We start from the raw sequence: 17,115 nt of genomic DNA on the forward strand, positions 1-17,115 counted from the left end.
AGGGAAGGGACGTTGGCCCCAGACCTGTGTGGACCGGCACACACATCTATAAGATTGCAGCAGAACTTTCCTATGGTCTCCACCCCTGTTCAGTACAGATCATTAAAGATGGGGCTTTTGAGGGGATCTTAAGGTTTCTAGAATTATGCCATTTGAGGAGATCTCCCTTGTTACTCTTACTTATTTTGTCTTTGTGTCCCTCTGGGCAACTAAACAGCTCCCTCAGGGCCCTTGGAGTGGTGTCTGTCAAGTTCTCTGTGTTGCTGACCTGTTATTAGTCTCTCTGAAGAATCGAGCCTGGGCGTTTGGTAGTTTTCTCTGCTTGCCTATTCAAAGTTTATATTTGGAGGTCTGCCATTACTTTTCTGTGGTCAGCTCGCACAGTTCTTTAGAGCCACGGGTCGGCTGCATCTGTTCTTCACCCATAGTCTCTTCTGACTCAGGATGCACCACTTCAGGTTACATGGTCTCGCCTGATGCCTTCAATGGTTACATGGCCAAAGTTTTACCAGGAAGACTTGTTTTTTCTTGTGGAGACCAAAGTTCTGGCTGGGCTTGTATTTCCCCCCAGCCACTTGGGGACTATCAGGCTTTTACTTGCACTTTCTCCTTTACCGATACTTTGTCTCACCCTCCGGCGTCTGTTCCATTTTCATATCAGTATCATACTGCTCTCTGTGCAATGGGCAGCTTCTCAGGTATCAGCTGCCTTATGCTTCCTTCATCTTGCAGGGCTCACCAGGGCTAATATGAACTCATAGTCAGGGATAGAGGCTCAATCTCCTTTAAGCCACATCTGCTATATTTGGCAGCTAGCCACGCCCTAAAGTTCATACAAATGGGTCGGACGTTTACCAAATGAATGCATGAACTTTAGACAGAACAAGCTGTAAACCGAAAGAGGCAGCCCCGCCCACCAGTGCACTCCGCCAGTGCACCTGATTATGACACAGCTCCTGATGTTCGTTCCCTTCCACATAAACACATCCCAGGAGTACAACTCTCCCTCACTCAGACAAGCTGTATCTTCTAGGGCAGCGGTTACCAACCTGTGGTTTGCGGACCCCCATGGGTCTGTGACACATTCCCAGGGGGTCTGCGGACATCTAAAGGCCTGGCCCAGCAGGAAGGCCATTCCCCAGTCTGAGCTTCTTGAGAAAAACACACGTGTTTTTATATTTGTTACTTTATTTGTGCAGCAGTTTTAAAGGCACTGCAAAGTTCCTTGTATATGTAGCAATTTCCTGGCCAAAATAAAAGTATCAAGATAACTCTGGTGATTAATGAACCTGCTGGAGAGAGTTGAGACTTTTGTCTACTGGCAGTTTTGACTCATCTAAGGTAGCACAGATGGTTAATATGCTTTCTGCAAAGAGCATGTATCAAGCGTATCAAAAGAACAGTATTTTATGTGCAGTGCTCAGTGGGATACTGATTTTGTCATAGAAATCCGTTTGTTACTGTGCATTTCATAAGTTACAATCATAATCTAGCACAGTGAGCTATGAACTGCCATCAAAGAGCTGCATGCAAACTGCATGGTGCAAGTTAGAAATTATGGGCCAGATGTAGGAAGGAAGCAATTTGCGAGTTGCAAATTGCGAGTCCTTCCGACTCGCAATTTGCAACTCGCAAATTGCTATGCAGTACGGTGTCTCAGACACCGACTGCAACTCGCTATGGGGTCGCAATGACCCACCTCATGAATATTCATGAGGTGGGTCGCAAATTGCGGCCCCATAGCGAGTATAGGCACTCGCTAACATGGAGGCCTGCTGTAGTCAGCAGGCCTCCATGTTAGCGACCTGCTTTTCAATAAAGCAGTTTTTTTATTTTTTTAAATGTAGCCCGTTTTCCCTAAGGGAAAACGAGCTGCATTTAAAAAAATCCGAAACCTTTTGTTTCGGTTTTTTCAGGGCAGGGAGTGGTCCCTTGGACCACTCCCTGCCCTGAAAAAATATTTTGGGGTCCTTTCACAAAGGGGAAGGTGTCCCATGGGGACCCCTTCCCGTTTGCGAATGGGTTACCATCCACTTCAAGTGGATGGTAACTGCGACTCCATTTGCGACCGCATAAGCGGTCACAAATGGAATTGCATACCATTGCGAATCGCAAATAGGAAGGGAACACCCCTTCCTATTTGCGATTCGGAAATGCATTTTGCGAGTCGGTAACGACTCGCAAAATGCATTTCTGCATAGGAAACACGCATTTGCGAGTCGCAAACGGCAAATTTTGCCGTTTGCGACTCGCAAAGTGCTTCCTACATCTGGCCCTATGTTTTTTCCCAGTCTTTCATTATCCTGATGCTGCAAAAAAATGTTTTTTTTTGTGTAGAAATAAATTCTTATTATTGAAGTCAACACTAACTACTGTGTTATGTTCTGAATCTTGAGTTTGTGCTTCTCCATACCAGCACTCTTAAGAAACTGTCTACCCGGGTGGATGACATGTGATTCCTACACCTAATAGTTTATTTTGCCTCATGTAACATTTTCTATACACTGATTTGCACATGAATGGTTCATTGTCTCTGTGTGTGTGCGATGTAAAGTGCCCTGACACCCTACACTGGTATGAGTGGTGCTCTTAAACAAATGAAATGCATGTGAAAGAGGGGAGCGATGAGAGCCTTAACGTTTTACATCCTTTCCCCATCACATATTTTTGTGAAAAAGCCTTCTCAGATCTTATGTACCTAAAAAAGTAAATACTAAAATGGCTTGGGAAATGTAGAATTTGACCTGAGGATTCAACTTTCCGAAATAAAACCAAACATTGAAAAGTTTTCCATTAAAATGTTTAATTGTTTGCATATTTTTTCAATATAAAATAATTATATCTTTAGTAATTTGAGTATTCGTTTGGTGTGTCCTTGTGTATTTTGTGTGAATTACTGTTTGATTGTTTAAAATTTAAATCGTGCAAATTGCTTGGGGGTCCCCGACTTACAGTAGTGATTCATTGGGGTTCCTCAGTAATCAAAAGGTTGGGAACCACTGTTCTAGGGTGACCGTAGTTTTTTCAACATAGCTAAAAGTTAGCCCGAATTATGCCAGCTTTTTAGTTACCTTTGAAGAGAGGCCCTTTCTCTGGGACCTTCAGAACTCCCTTTTGAACCTGTTTCCGATTTGTTTGCAGACAGAAATGCACCTCTTGGTTGAAAACACGGAATGTAGCTCACCCCCTTCTGCCACTCTCTTTTCTGTGGAAAACCAACCACTTTTCGAGCCTTAGTAGGGTATGTAATTGTATCAGATTGTGACTGAGACTAATATGCACTGGTCGGTTTAGAAGGTATATTTAAAAAAAAAAAAACAGTAATTATGTGTTTGATTGTTTATATGTGTATCTGTGTATATATATATATATATATATGTGTGTGTGTGTGTGTGTGTGTACACACAAATACACCCCACCTCATGGATCAATCATGCTTATCTTAAAGATGTTTTTTTAAATATGCAAGCCTGGGTCACAGAATCTTTTTGTGCGGCAAAAAGGCACCAGAAATGGAATAGCACCAATGTCATGGCATTTGTGACATGCTTCATCTTCGTCATTAATTGAACAAAATATTTTTGATATGGATAACATTTCTGTCTTTATGACCTTGTGGTCTGTGCTCTGTACATGTTGTTTTTAACATTCAAGGACATAAATATGTTTACTTTTAAAGCGGACCTGCTCAAGATTTGTTCAGAAATGACTCCCTTTATTCCATGACACTGTCAACCACTGATTGTGCATGCCCTTGAAAGAAAGCATTCTAGTTTAGGCGGTAGGAGCATCATGGCATTTGGCGTGACCTTTCTCTCACCCATGAATCACTAACAATTAAAAATGTTTTTTTTTCTGAAGAATTATGGGCCAGAAGCGGTTAGCGTAGTTGCAAAACACTGATCGCAATTTACCAGTCAGTTTGCAAAATACTAAATTGTAGTGGGTCGCAATTCTGCGTACTTCATGAATATTAATGAGGTTGGTTGCAAATTGCAAATGCACTATGAATTGCAGAAATCACTGGGATGTTGGCTGCTTTGGGCAGCAGCCCACCACGTCTGTGATTCCTTTTAAATAATTATTTTTTTTCTTTTAAACGTGACCTGTTTTCTTTGAAGGAAAACGGGATGTGTTAAAAAAAAAAAAAATGAAACGTTTAACAATTTTTTTTTTTAAGTAATCGGTGGTTCATTCCAACTTTTAAAAATGTTTTTGTCAACATTACAAAAGAGGAAGGGGTTCAATAAGCACCCTTCCTGTTTGCAAATGGGTTACAACTGCCTTTCTATAGTTAGTAATATATGAATGTTTTACAACTAGATTTTGATTGCAACTCATTAATACATCACATTAGGAATTGTTTTTTGGCATGGACGCCATAAACATGTCCCTTCCAAGTACAATTCAATATGTAGCCACAAACCAATACTGTGATTCTGTAATGTGTTACTGAACCTCAATTTGTGTCTGGTGCATACCAAAAGGCCTCTTTGCAATCACAAACTGTCCTATTTTGCGAATTTTACTCATTGTGAATGCAGGAAGCCTTAGTACATCTGGACCCAAGATTCATTATTCTTAATTTTCTTCGACCCTGTTTTTTTATAATAATCCCAGTTTATATCCGTCAACAGATGTGTCACAGTTTGCATCAGCTGGCCTTCGTGCCCCAGATAGTAAGACGTCAATCACCTGAAAATATGAACATTTGGTACACAATTGAGATTACTGTGTCATCAAAGTCCTTCCACAGTTGTCACAACACTCCTCAAATAACTGTAATCACCTCGTCCATTTGGCAGGTGTAAATCTCTGTGCAATGTGGTTTCTAGACGTTTACATGTTGTTAGGAAACTGAAAATAACAGTGAAGAGGATTGGTATAATCACTGGGGTAATAGGTAAGTAAATTTAGCCAAGCAGTTGCAAGTTTTGTGTTGTCTGCTCCTTATAAAGAAGGTTGCAACAACAGCATTTGCTGACTTCCTTTAGCAGAAATAATTTGTCTCAGTGGTGTAAGGAAACCCTAGGCACCCCTCTGCAAGGAATGGTGAGAGGGGCCACTCGCAATACCCATACCCTTGAGCTGACAAGCTGAGCGGGCCCCTTTTTGGGTGGCTGGAGACCCCCTACCCCCGCACTGCGGGGGCTGTGGGGTGTCAGTTACGCCCTTGATGTGTCTACTTGCCCATCTCATGGTTACTGGGTGATTTGAGTTTGGTGGGGTGGGAGCACTGGTGTAAACTGGTGTAGTTCTCGCTCTGACACATTTGTAGTTCCACATTTTGCGGTTCTGCTGTGTTTCTGCTGGAGGCGCATCATCTAGTTCTGCCTGTAGAAATCTTGTACCGGGATACCATCCACCAAAAGGCCGCTAGGTCATAGTGGGATTAGCCATACCCTTTTTAGAATGAGTCTATTTTCTCAGATTTTTCATGCCTAACCGGGATCTGGGTCCAGGTTCGTGAATCCTGGGGAAAAGCAAGGCCCTGATTGGCTGGCCACAACCTGGCCGAAAAGTTGTGACCGCCATTTTGTTTGTCGCACTGGCTGGTAGAGGTGGGAAAGTAAGAGTGCAAAAACACATAAGGGGTCAGGGTACAGTTATCCTGATCCCAAAGGACACGTAGAGGGGGCCCTTTAAGGACCAATCGCAGGCAAATAATTGCCCTATTAATATATTTTTTTGTCCGATCCATGAGTGGATCCATGGATCTGTGGGACCATGGATCCACCAGTGGATCCGCCAACCGAGAAAAATAAAAAAAATAAAAACACAAAAAAAACATACACAGTATCCAACCTCATGCTGCACATGGCTGACGGCCTCTTAATGAATATTTATTCAGTGGAAGGGCCCTGAGGTGTGGTGAAATACTTTATTGTTACTATAGTAATAGCCAACTGAGTCTGGGAATATGGCATTCTGATAATTTTATTACTATGAATGTATTGCTGGTTTAAAGTTAAAAGCACGGCCTGCTGATTTATCATTGGAAGAAAAACTATTTGTACATTGGCACTGAGCATTATCAAATTTACCCGTTGAGGTTCTAATCGTGCCTGGATAGCGGGAGTCGCACTAGTTGCCGTGCATGTAACCATTCAAGTCACAGTGTAATAAGGGTGCTTAGGTGAGAATCCACAACCCCCAGAATGCTTGTGTGCTAATAAAAGGCATGGTAGTAGGAAGAAGGTGTGAACACAGATTGACACCATTTGAAAAAGACGGAAAGTTGAAACGCGTTATGGTGTCTGTTGCAATGCTGCCCTAATAAATTAAATTTGCAGATTGGAACCTCCGAGAGTGCAGCGTCGTTTGTTGGAAAAATATATATATTCACTTAAAAAACCAAAGGTTAGAGTGACATTATAATTAGACTACAATTTGACATGTACAAAACCATAAAGATTCAGCAGTTATAGTTACCGGAGCTAACTCTAACTTGTGCCCCGAAATGTACTGCTTATGACCTCATACATTACATCACTCATGACATGGTCAGCAACATCACTGATGACATCTCAAATTGCATCACTGATGAAATCATCCAGTCAGTGTAAGTGGTTATATGGATGTGTGAGTGGGTGTATGGGAAGTAAGTGGTTGAGTCAGTTACTGTATGTGAGAGTGAGTGGATGTGTAAGTATCTGTATAGGTGAATGAGAGATTGTGAGTGGTTGCATTGGTTGAGTGACTGGTTGTGTGAGTGGCTTTAGATGTGAGTGGTTGTGTCACTCTAACCTTTCTAAGATTTTTTTTATTATATTTCCTAACTATTATGTCCATGTAACCTTTGTTTTTTTTCAGTGAATTTTTTATGTTTTTTAAATTCTATTTCCTAATTATAACGTCCTGTAACCTTTGTTTTTTTTTAGTGAATTTCTATTTTTTTTACGTAAAATAATTGTAATTACTATACGTTAATCCAACCACTGCTGCGTATGGCTCCAAACTCGCACCACAGGGGGTTGACGACAGGGTGGGGTATGTGTGATTGCCTGTGTGGTTATCAGAGCATGTATGGGTTACTGGGCGAGTGTTGTCTGGGTGATTGAGTGTGTAAGTGAATGCATGGGTGAGTGAGTGCATGAGAGGTGTATGAGTGATTGAGCACATGAGTAGTTGAGAGGTGTATGGGTGATTGAGTGTATGAGTGCATATATGGGTGAGTGGCTGTGTGAGTGATGCATGGGTGATTGAGTGCATGTGAGTGTGTATGGGTTGTTGAGTGTATGGGTGCATGTTTGGGCAAGTAAGTAAGCGTGTGAGTATTGGTGACTGAAAGAGTGTATGAGTGCTTGTATGGGTGAGCTCATGAGTGCATGTATGAGTGAGTGACTTCATGTGTGCATGTATGGTTTACTGAGTGAATGAGTGCATGTATGGGAAGTGAGTGAGTGCATGAGTGTGAGTGGATCTCTGAGTGGGTGCAGGAGTCTCTGAATGGGTTGGTGAGTTTTTCAGTGTTTGAGTGGGTCTGTGAACAGGTGCGTGAATGTCTGTGAGGGTCTGTAAGTGGTTGTGTGAGGGTCTAAGTAGGTCTGTGAATGGGTGTGTGAGGGTCAGGGTCTGAGTGGGTCTGTGAGTGGGTGCATGAGTATCTGACTGCTGCTATGAGCGAATGAAATAGTTCATGAATAATTCCCTGGATTTTTGTTGTTGTCACTGATATTCGTGAATATGTTGTGACGTTACACGGGGGGTCGTGCTGAGTGCCTGCAACATATTCACAAATATCACACTGCGTGAAAAAATGTTTTTTTTTTTTTATAAAGATTTTTATTTATTTTAGAGAAGAACAAAAAAGAAAAAACACAACGAAAATACATCATAGCGATGAATAAAAACACTCATATAACAATACCATAGCGCCCTCCTCGCGATGTACCAATTGCCCCTTCCGTCCCGCTCGTCCTGTGGGCCCTGGGGTCTTACCAGGTCCACAGCCTACCTAAAGTCTATAGGGTGAGATTTAGGTTGTTGGGGTTTATATAGTTTTGGTCCCTGCATTGTAATACTAGAGTGGATTAGTTTGATGACCCCTGTTGAAGCCACGCCTGAGGGAGATCGGTCTGCGTTCCACCCCGTCTGGCCTGGGTTTGGCCCCTCCCCAACACAGAGCAAGGATTGCCGCCCCACAGATCCCGGGTGGTTTATTCTTATGGGGGTTGCATGGTGATTTCTGCTATCTTAGGTTAATCAGTCAGCCAGTAGACCCATCCAACTCCCCCACACTCTATGTTTTTCAGGGCAACCTCTCGCCTCGTACACCATTTTTTCACAACCTGCACACCAATCCACTCCTCGCCTCCATTTGCTAAGGGTCGGCGCTTTTGCGGCCTTCCATTCTGACACGATGTCTCTTTTTGCTACCAAACAGGCTACTCCCAGGAATGTACGCTTCGACCTGTTCAGCCCTGTCTCGCCCATTGCCCCCAGTAATAGTGGAGTCGGGGATAGTTCCACCGTTGATTGCATTACTTCGGAGATCTCCCCCAAAACTGACCTCCAGTATGTCTCTATAATTGGGCAGGCCCAGACCATGTGGAAGAAGTCTGCTCCCGGTTGAAAGCACCGGGGGCATTCGTCCGTGGGTCGAAGATTTGCCCGGTAGAGTCTTTTAGAGGTAAGGTAGGCAGTGTGTAAATAGAGGGCCTGTAGCAATTGAAATCGTGTAGATATGGCCAGTGTTCGGGGGGCCATTAGTGCCTCTCTCCAGTCTAAGTCTTCCATGGGGCCTACCCAGCCCTCCCATTTCCGGCGGAGTTCCTCGAGGGGAGGGGATGTGTTATCAAGGATGGAGCGATATATTTGGGATGTGCCCCCTTTGTTTAAATACCCCATCATAACTTTTGCTTCCAGTGGGCTATACTCTGGGATGTTGTCCCCTGGTCGTACATGTACCAGTAGAGCGTGTCTGAGCTGTAGATATTTGTGGAACTGGGTGTTGTTTAGGGAGTATGTTTTCTGGAGCTCTTCAAAGGGCCGAATGTGTGAGTCGCCCCAGATGTCACCTAGTGTAGTTATCCCAATATTGTCCCACTTTCGAAAGCCCTCTAGTGTGGAGATTTCCTTTAGCCATCTCCCCTGCCAGAGAGGTGTCTGAAGAGTTAGGCGAGCCCACCAACCCGTGGCCCTCTGTGCTGTTCGCCATCCTGTAAGAGCCAATCTGGTCACCTCTGGGATAGATTGCGGGATCACGCCTCCATACAGGGCGTTGAAAACCCCGTTGTAGCCCATCTCCTGAAGTTCCAATCTGTACGCAGGGTCGGACCATCCCCCCGATAGCCAGTCGTTAATCACCAGTAGGTGTGTGGCTAGGTAGTAAAAATGGATGTTGGACATTCCCAGACCCCCCTCGTATATGTTTCTTTGACATGTGGCAAAGGCTAGTTTGGGGCGGGAACCGTGCCACAAGAATTGGCGTGCCGTAGTCTCGACTTCGTTGAACCATTTCCGTGGGATTAGGTGTGGGAAGTTTTGCAGTTGGTATAGGAATCTGGGGAGCACCATCATTTTGTATAGAGCTATTCTCCCCAGTGTGTTGAGTCGCAGATTCTGCCAGCGCTGAAGGTCTTTTCTGGAGTTTTTAAGGAGCGGTGTAATATTTAGTTCCCAAGCCAGCTCAGGAAGAAGAGCTATGTAAACCCCCAGGTATTTGAAACTATTGCGACGGATTGGAATGTTTTTCTGCCAGCTTACACAGTCTCTCGAGGGGTGGAGTGGGATCAGTAAGGATTTGCTAGAGTTCAGGGTAAGGCCCGAGGCTTGTGAGAAGAGCTGCAGGAGGTCTAGGATTTGCGGGCCGCTCATTGCCGGGTTAGAGAGATAAAGGAGGAGGTCGTCAGCATACAATACTACTCGATCCTCCGGTCCTACGGGCCATGCCCAGCCTGTTACTAGTGGGTCTTCTCTCAGTAGCTTTGCCAATGGTTCAATTGCCAGGGCAAAAAGTAGCGGCGATAGCGGGCATCCCTGGCGGGTCCCTCGCCGGATGGGGAATGGATCGGATGTCACCCCGTTTACTTGAATGCGAGTCGTCGGGTTGGAGTAGAGCAGTTTTACTAGGCCTCGGAATTTGGGTCCAAATCCGTTCTTCTTTAGAACTTGTTCTAAGTACGACCAATCCACAGTGTCAAAGGCTTTCTCAAAGTCTATTAGAAGGAGGGCAAGAGGGGACCTGGTCAAGGTATCACGGCGAGCCACAGCATTATGCAGTCTCCTAATGCAGTGTGTGGTGCTACGTGAGGGCATGAAGCCACATTGGTCTGGGTGTACCAGCGAGGGAAGCACTACCTTCAGTCTGGTAGCGAGTAGTGTTGAGAGCACTTTAATCTCAGCATTCAACAAGGAGATGGGTCTGTAGGCTGAACGGTCACGCGAAGGTGGACGGGTCTTCGGAATCACCACTATTGTGGCTTGATCTATTCCGGTAGGGAAGTGGCCTATCTTCACTGCTTCATCGAACATGTTAAGCAGATGAGGGCTTAGAATGTCCCCGCATTTGTGGTAGAGCTCGGACGGGAAGCCATCCGGTCCGGGTGTTTTGCCTGACGCTAGACCGGATATGGCCGTTGATATTTCGGCCAGGGTTATGGCTTCCTCCAGCATCTCTCTGGTTGCCTGCGGGATTCTGGGGAGGGTTATGTCATCAAGAAGGGGGGATTCCCTCTCGGTTCGTGGGCGGGGGCGCGCAGTCTATAGCTGAACGTAGTATGATGCGAAGCTCATAGCGATTTCTCTGGGGGCCCTCGCGATTGAGCCTGTCTCATCCGCGATCTCTGGGATAACTCTGTCGGCTAGCGGCCTCGAGGCCAACCAATGGAGGAGTTTGCCATTTTTGTCACCCCATCCATACATGCGCGCCGCCGACGCCCTCCATGTGTGCTTAGCGGCCTCAAACACTAACTGTCTTATTTCTTCTCTAATCACTGTTCGGCGTCTCAACGCCGACGCTGATGTCGCGGAAATCTCAGACCGCTCCAGGACCAGGGCCTTGGCTTCAAGGGTTGTCACCTGTGAGTCTCGTGCCCGTTCACGGGCGCGCACACGGTACTTGGCGTAGCCTCTAAGCGTGGCTTTACATGCCGCCCAAAGTGTGCCCGGGGATTGTACGGTTCCTAGGTTTTGGTTACAGTACTGGGTAAGGTGGTCCCTTATGTCGAGAGTGAAATTGTCGTTTTGTAGGTACCATGCATTCATGCGCCATATAGGACGTTGATTTAGGGCTGTGTCTCCTACCCGGATTCGTACTGAGGAGTGGTCCGAGACTCCTCGAGGTAATATCTCAGCGCCAGTAACTCTAGGGACGTCCAGGGCGGGCATGAGCACAAGGTCAATCCTTGCTTGGGAGTGGTGAGCCGCCGAAGTGTGCGTGTATTGTCGTGTTTTGGGGTGCCAAGTCCTCCATACCTCGCACAGGCCTAGGCTTGCTGTCCAACCCTTTAATTTGGTTGCTCTCCCAGTTCGGGTGGTCGAGAAAGGTCCGGATACATCTAATTTAGGGTCTAGGACCGAATTAAAGTCGCCCCCAATAAGTGTGATTCCCTGCGGGAGTCCTATAATCACGAGGCGGAGAGTTAGTAGGAAGGTATCAAATCCAGCAGGGGGGGCGTACACACAAACGAAGTTGATCGGTGATCCGTGTAGCATGGCAGTCACCGTTACAAATCTACCCTGTGGGTCTGACTGGGAGGCTGTTACCACTATGGGTAGCGACCGGTGGAATAAGATGGCTACCCCTCTGGAACCTCTCGAGAAGCCCGCATGGAAGGCTTTATCAAAACCTCCCCGTGTTAGGATTGGGCAAATGGTCCCAAGTAAGTGGGTCTCCTGTAGGAGGACCACTGAGGGGGCATATCTGCGCAAGGTATTAAACACTGCTGATCTTTTAATTTTATCTAGGAGGCCGTTAACGTTCCAGGAGAGAATCTGTGTCAATGCGGAGGTGGTGTGTGCCATTTTTGTGTTACGGAAATTCGGGGACCTGACCGGGGGCCCAGAAACAGGCATATTGACTGGAGGGGAACCAAGTGGCAAGTGTAGGCATTGCTATGGTAACTTATTACAACTACTTCACTAAGCCCTAACGTGAGCTTCAAACTCCCTAACTTCCCCCCACCCCATACTTCCACCTTTGAAGCATCTGTCGCCCTAATGCCCAACGGGGGCAACACAGCCGTGTAGACTGCCATCGAGTGGAGTGGTGGACCCCTCCTGTGTGTCGGATCTATTGCAATTAACTAACGAAAAACCCCTGCCCTTAATAAAGTCGTTGGGGTGCTCGGCGTGATGCCGTCGTGGATGTGCTTTAACACCAATCGCATAAGATGCCGTCCAGCTCCGCCGGAGTGTCCCAGTGTGAAGGAGCTCAATAAATGTAAGGCCAGTGTCAACCAAGTTCGGGAGATTGGCTCAAACGGTCCACTCCTTGGTCTTCTTTCGAGGTCTGGTCTCCGGGGTGACCCATCGAGTCTCCTCCCGGCGGGGGGTCCGGGATCGGATGGGCATCCTCGCCTGTTAGGGCGTTAGAGTCCCTCAGCCTTCCCCTCCTGGACCTGGTGCGCTTTCGACCTCTCCGTATGTTCGTTGGCGTGCCTGGGTGTGTCTCTCGGGGGGCCCCAGACGGATCAGTTGGACCTCTTCGGTTTTCCGATGCCTTCCTCCGTCAGCCAGTCCCATGCCTCCTCAGGTGACTCAAAGAACTGCGCCTTGACGGCGAGGATTACTTTAAGGCGGGCTGGGAAGAGGAGCATGTAGGAGAGTTGCATCGCTCTCAGTTTCTGTTTCACCTGTTCGTACGATCGGCACTTGGTTTGAACTTCTCGGTTGTAGTCTGGAAAAACACAAAATTTATGATTGTCCCAATAGAGGTCGGGGGGGGATCTGGCCTTTCTGAGGATCGCATCACGATCTTTGAAATTGAAAAAGCGCGCTATCATGGGTCTTCGGGTGCGCCCGGGGGGGCCCGCGGGGCCAGGGCTCTATGCGCTTGTTCTATCGCGAACCATGGTGAAAGGGAGTGCTCCGGCATCCAGGATTTAATCCAGGTCTCCAGAAATTCGGTAGCTTTGCCATCTTCCGCCTCTCCGGGACGCCCAGGAATCGTAGATTGTTGCGTCTGGAGCGGTTCTCTGCATCTTCCGCCCTGCGATGGAGTTCGCCGGTCCGAGTTTGTAGCTGAGCCACCTTGGTTCTAAGGTCGGCCAAGTCATCTTCTGTCTGCGAGACACGGTTCTCCACCTCCGTAATACGGCCCACAGCATTTCTGAGGTCTTGTCTTACGAGGCCCATCTCCTCTCTTACCTCTCCAATCTTGGTTTCCACTGCTTGTTGCGAGATTTGTATTGACCCCGTCTGTCGTCTGTTCGTTGGGCGGAGCGTCGCCTCCGGTTCGGGGGACCGATGGCGTGGTAAATTGGTCGATCCTCTGCTGGGACGGCTGCGTCTGTCTGGAGGCTCTGTCTTTACCCATGTTGTCTGATGTGTCAAGCAAGCGCGGATATAGTCTAGTGGGAGCAGAACAATTCAATGGCAAGGGTCCCTTGATACCCGCCCGGGTGGGTCCGAGTCGGGAATTCCACCCCAGGGAAGGGGTTCCATCCAAGGGGCGACCGGAGGCCGAGCAGCGCCCAGAGGCGAGGGCCCCAGGGTCTTCACCAGATCCGCAGAGGAGGATGGGATCCTCTGTTCCCCTCGCGGTGTGTCTTGGGAATCAGTCGTCAGGGAAGGGAGCTCACCCCCCAACAGGACCGGAGATGTGAAATCGTCTAGTTGTCGGATTCTTCCGGGGCGATCCTTCATCGGGCGAACCAGCCGATGTCTTGGGGCCCCCGGCGCGTGTCCATGGTGTTCAAAGTCTCACAGGGTGCGGGGTATCCGCGACCCGGTGTCACCCCAAGGCCTGTCTCCCCTGGGGGCCCGAGCCCTCGTGGTCCTTGGCGAGGGCGAGCCCCTGGTCCCCACCGTGTTCCTCACCGAGTTGCTGTGCCACTCAGGTGTTGTCCCTCTGTGGGCCAAGTTTCCCCCTCCAGGCGCGGTCTCAGGGACCTCGTTAATCGGTTCCAAATGTGTAAGGACCCCTGTCTTTCCTCCACGTCGCCCCCGCCTCTACGCGGGGGAGTTCAGAGCCGGAGCAGGCGGATAGTCCTCCGATTGGGGGGGGGCGACCCCCCTGGTCCGCGGCCAAAAGTCAAGCAGGTCTTGGCGATCGGGCCCCAGGCCCACCCGGCAGCGTGTTATCACTCGGGGCTTCTGAGGTGCGGATTTCCAGTATGCGTCCCTTTGTGCCTCTCACCTTACAGGGTCGCTCCGCCTCCTGCGGAGTACAGGTATTCAGGCTCCCGGTGCCGGGTCCACCGATCCACAGGGCTCTGATTGGCCCCAGAGCCAGTCAGGTCCGGATCCGCTTGCCTTCGGCGTCGCCGACTCCACGCGCGGCCGCCCGCCAGACCTCTCTCTGGGCGCACCGGATGGCGCGATGTCTCCAGGCGCGGCCCCGGTGGCCCCGGTCGGCCCCAGCCAGCCGGGACCGACGCGGTGCCCGCCTGATGGCCTCGGCCGCAGGGCGGTCCCGGGCGCGGCGCGGCTCCCGGGCCGGCGCTGCCTCCCAACGATTGCAGGCACTCCCGACTCCGCGCGCGGCCACCCACCGGACCTCTCTCCGGGCGCACCGGATAGCGCGATGTCTCCAGGCACGGCCCCGGTTGCCCCGGTCGGTCCCGGACGGCCGCGACCGACGCGGCGCCCGCCCGATGACCTCGGCCGCAGGCTGCTTCCCAACGACTGCAGGCACTCCCGAGCCCCGGATTTGAGCTCCCGGAGTCCGGGGGCGCCGAGGCACCCATCGAGTCCCGGTTGGCACGGAAGCAGGATCGGATGTGGCAATGGAATTGGGCGGATGACGGAGGGGTCCGGAGCACTCTTAGAGTGCGACCGCCATCTTGACGCCCGTGGCCACGCCCTCGAAAAAATGTTTTTAAGGGCATATTTTGACCCTCAAATACCCCTACATCACATCACTGGGGTCAGGGTAACTTCACCCTGACCCCTTATAACATTTATCAAAATTAATTTTGAGCCGCAGGGACCGGGTCCTGCAACATAAAATAGTGGCCGCAACTTTATGGTTAGGTTAGTCTTGTTCAAAACTCCTATGGGAATTACCATGTGAAACACATGTTTTTTTACCCTCCCCTCCTTTTTTTCTCAGCCCCCGCTTGATGGATCACCCTGAAACTTCCCATACGCAACAAGTATTACAGCACACTTTTTGGGGGAAATGTTTGTGAAGATTCGTCAAACGGTGCTAAACATATAGGCAAGTAAAAAAACATGCTTTTTCTATGGAAACATGGTCCTAACTATATCTACCTAGTGGCGACCGCCCCCAAGTTATATATAATTTAAATCAGGTAAACCCCTTAAACACCTCTGTTTCTTTCATTGCCTTTAGCATCCCATGCTCCTACCTAATCCTTAATACACCTTTGCCACCCTGTACCATCCCCACCCTAAACACTAAAAACACCCTTACCATCCAATACCCCTACCCACCCCTAAACTCTAAAAACACCCTAACCACCCTATACCCCTACCCATCCTTAAACTCAAAAAACACATTTGCCACCTAATACCCCATACACAACCCTAAAGCCTAAAAACAACCTTACCACCCAATACTCCTACCCACCCTTTAAGCCTTTAAACACCCTTTCCACCCTATACCCCTACCTACCACTAAATACTAAAAACACCCTTACAACCCTGTACCCTTAGCCACCCCTAAACCCTAAAAACACCCTTACCACCCAATACCTTTACCTATCCTTAAAGCCTTTAAACACCCTTTTCACCCTATATATACACACACAAACACACTTACCTTGTGTATTAACCTTACAATATAAAGGCATGCGTTATAAAGGCATATTTGTGGTAAAGACTTGAGTTGTAAGGCAATGTGTGGTAAAAGCTTTGAGTGGTAATGGATGCGTGCTAAAGGCATTATGTGGTATTGCCCCCATTGTAAAGGCTGTTTCCTGGCCAAATGCCAGAGAGCCAGTAGCCGACGTGGGTTGATCCATTGTCCCATGAAGCATGCTTAACGAGTGGAAGCAAAGTGTGTGTAATGACATGAGGCTGGTGAGAAATATCCAGTAGAAAGAGGTTTATCCAAGTGAAAAATATTTTCCCCACAGAGAAAACAAACTGCATTTATGTAGTGAATCTAATTCCCCCTGTGTGCATTTCTCCGCTGTTGAGGATGCGGTGCACCAGGAATGGGAAAAATCACAGGACTTTCAGGAATCCTCATAGTACCCTGCATCTATTCCTGGAATAATGTATGAATTCTGAAGACTAGCAAATCTGGTATAGGACGTAGGTGTAAATCGCCAAGAGTAGATGTACTTCTTCTTTGTTTGTGAATCAGCCCCTTTATACTTGCTCATTAGGTCTTCTACGTCCCCCCTAAAGAAGAGCACACATTCATTTACTCCTCATTGCCAAATGCCATTGGCAAATCTATAGGAGTCTGCAACTTCCAAGGGTGAATTGGGTGCAATAGCCAGAACTACATGATGTAGGATAGTAGTGCTCACGTATGGGTGTAAACTCTTTCCACTTTGCCACAGAAGCTTCTGACTTTTTTTGTAGGTGTGGTTTCAATTTGTGTATTGGAGCTATGGGGCTGTTAACAGCGCTCTATGTGATATCCATAAAGAAGAAGAGGAAATACTATGGGCTTTTACTTTTAACTATGATGTTTTGTTCATCTTTGTTAGACGGAGAAGACAATAAATATGAAGTAAACTTTGGCTTTGCATGAACACATTGGACCTTGGCTTGGGTAAAGCAAAATTCATGAGGAGCATGATTTAGAGTTAGGTGGCCTCGTATAAATCCTCAAATTTGTGTATGAAGTGGCAAGGTCTGGGTGGGAAGGCTCTCTGCTGGCCGAGGATTCCCCGGTGGAATAGTCCCTACAGTAGAAGTCATTGGCGGAGAATCATCCTACACAGTATTTACTGCTTACTCCACTCATCAGATGCTCCTCCTTCACTAATAACTCTAAACTATATGTCCATGGATAAGGCAACTTTTCTATAC

General features: G+C 47.9%; 1 protein-coding gene across 1 annotated transcript in view; it reads left to right on the forward strand.

Moving 5' to 3' along the window:
* Nucleotides 1-17,115, forward strand: part of TEAD4 (TEA domain transcription factor 4) — a 421,536-nt gene that overhangs the window by 25,741 nt on the left and 378,680 nt on the right. The gene's annotated exons all lie outside the window — the stretch shown is intronic.

This window comes from Pleurodeles waltl, chromosome 4_1, assembly GCF_031143425.1.
Source record: "Pleurodeles waltl isolate 20211129_DDA chromosome 4_1, aPleWal1.hap1.20221129, whole genome shotgun sequence".
Lineage (NCBI taxonomy): Eukaryota > Metazoa > Chordata > Amphibia > Caudata > Salamandridae > Pleurodeles > Pleurodeles waltl.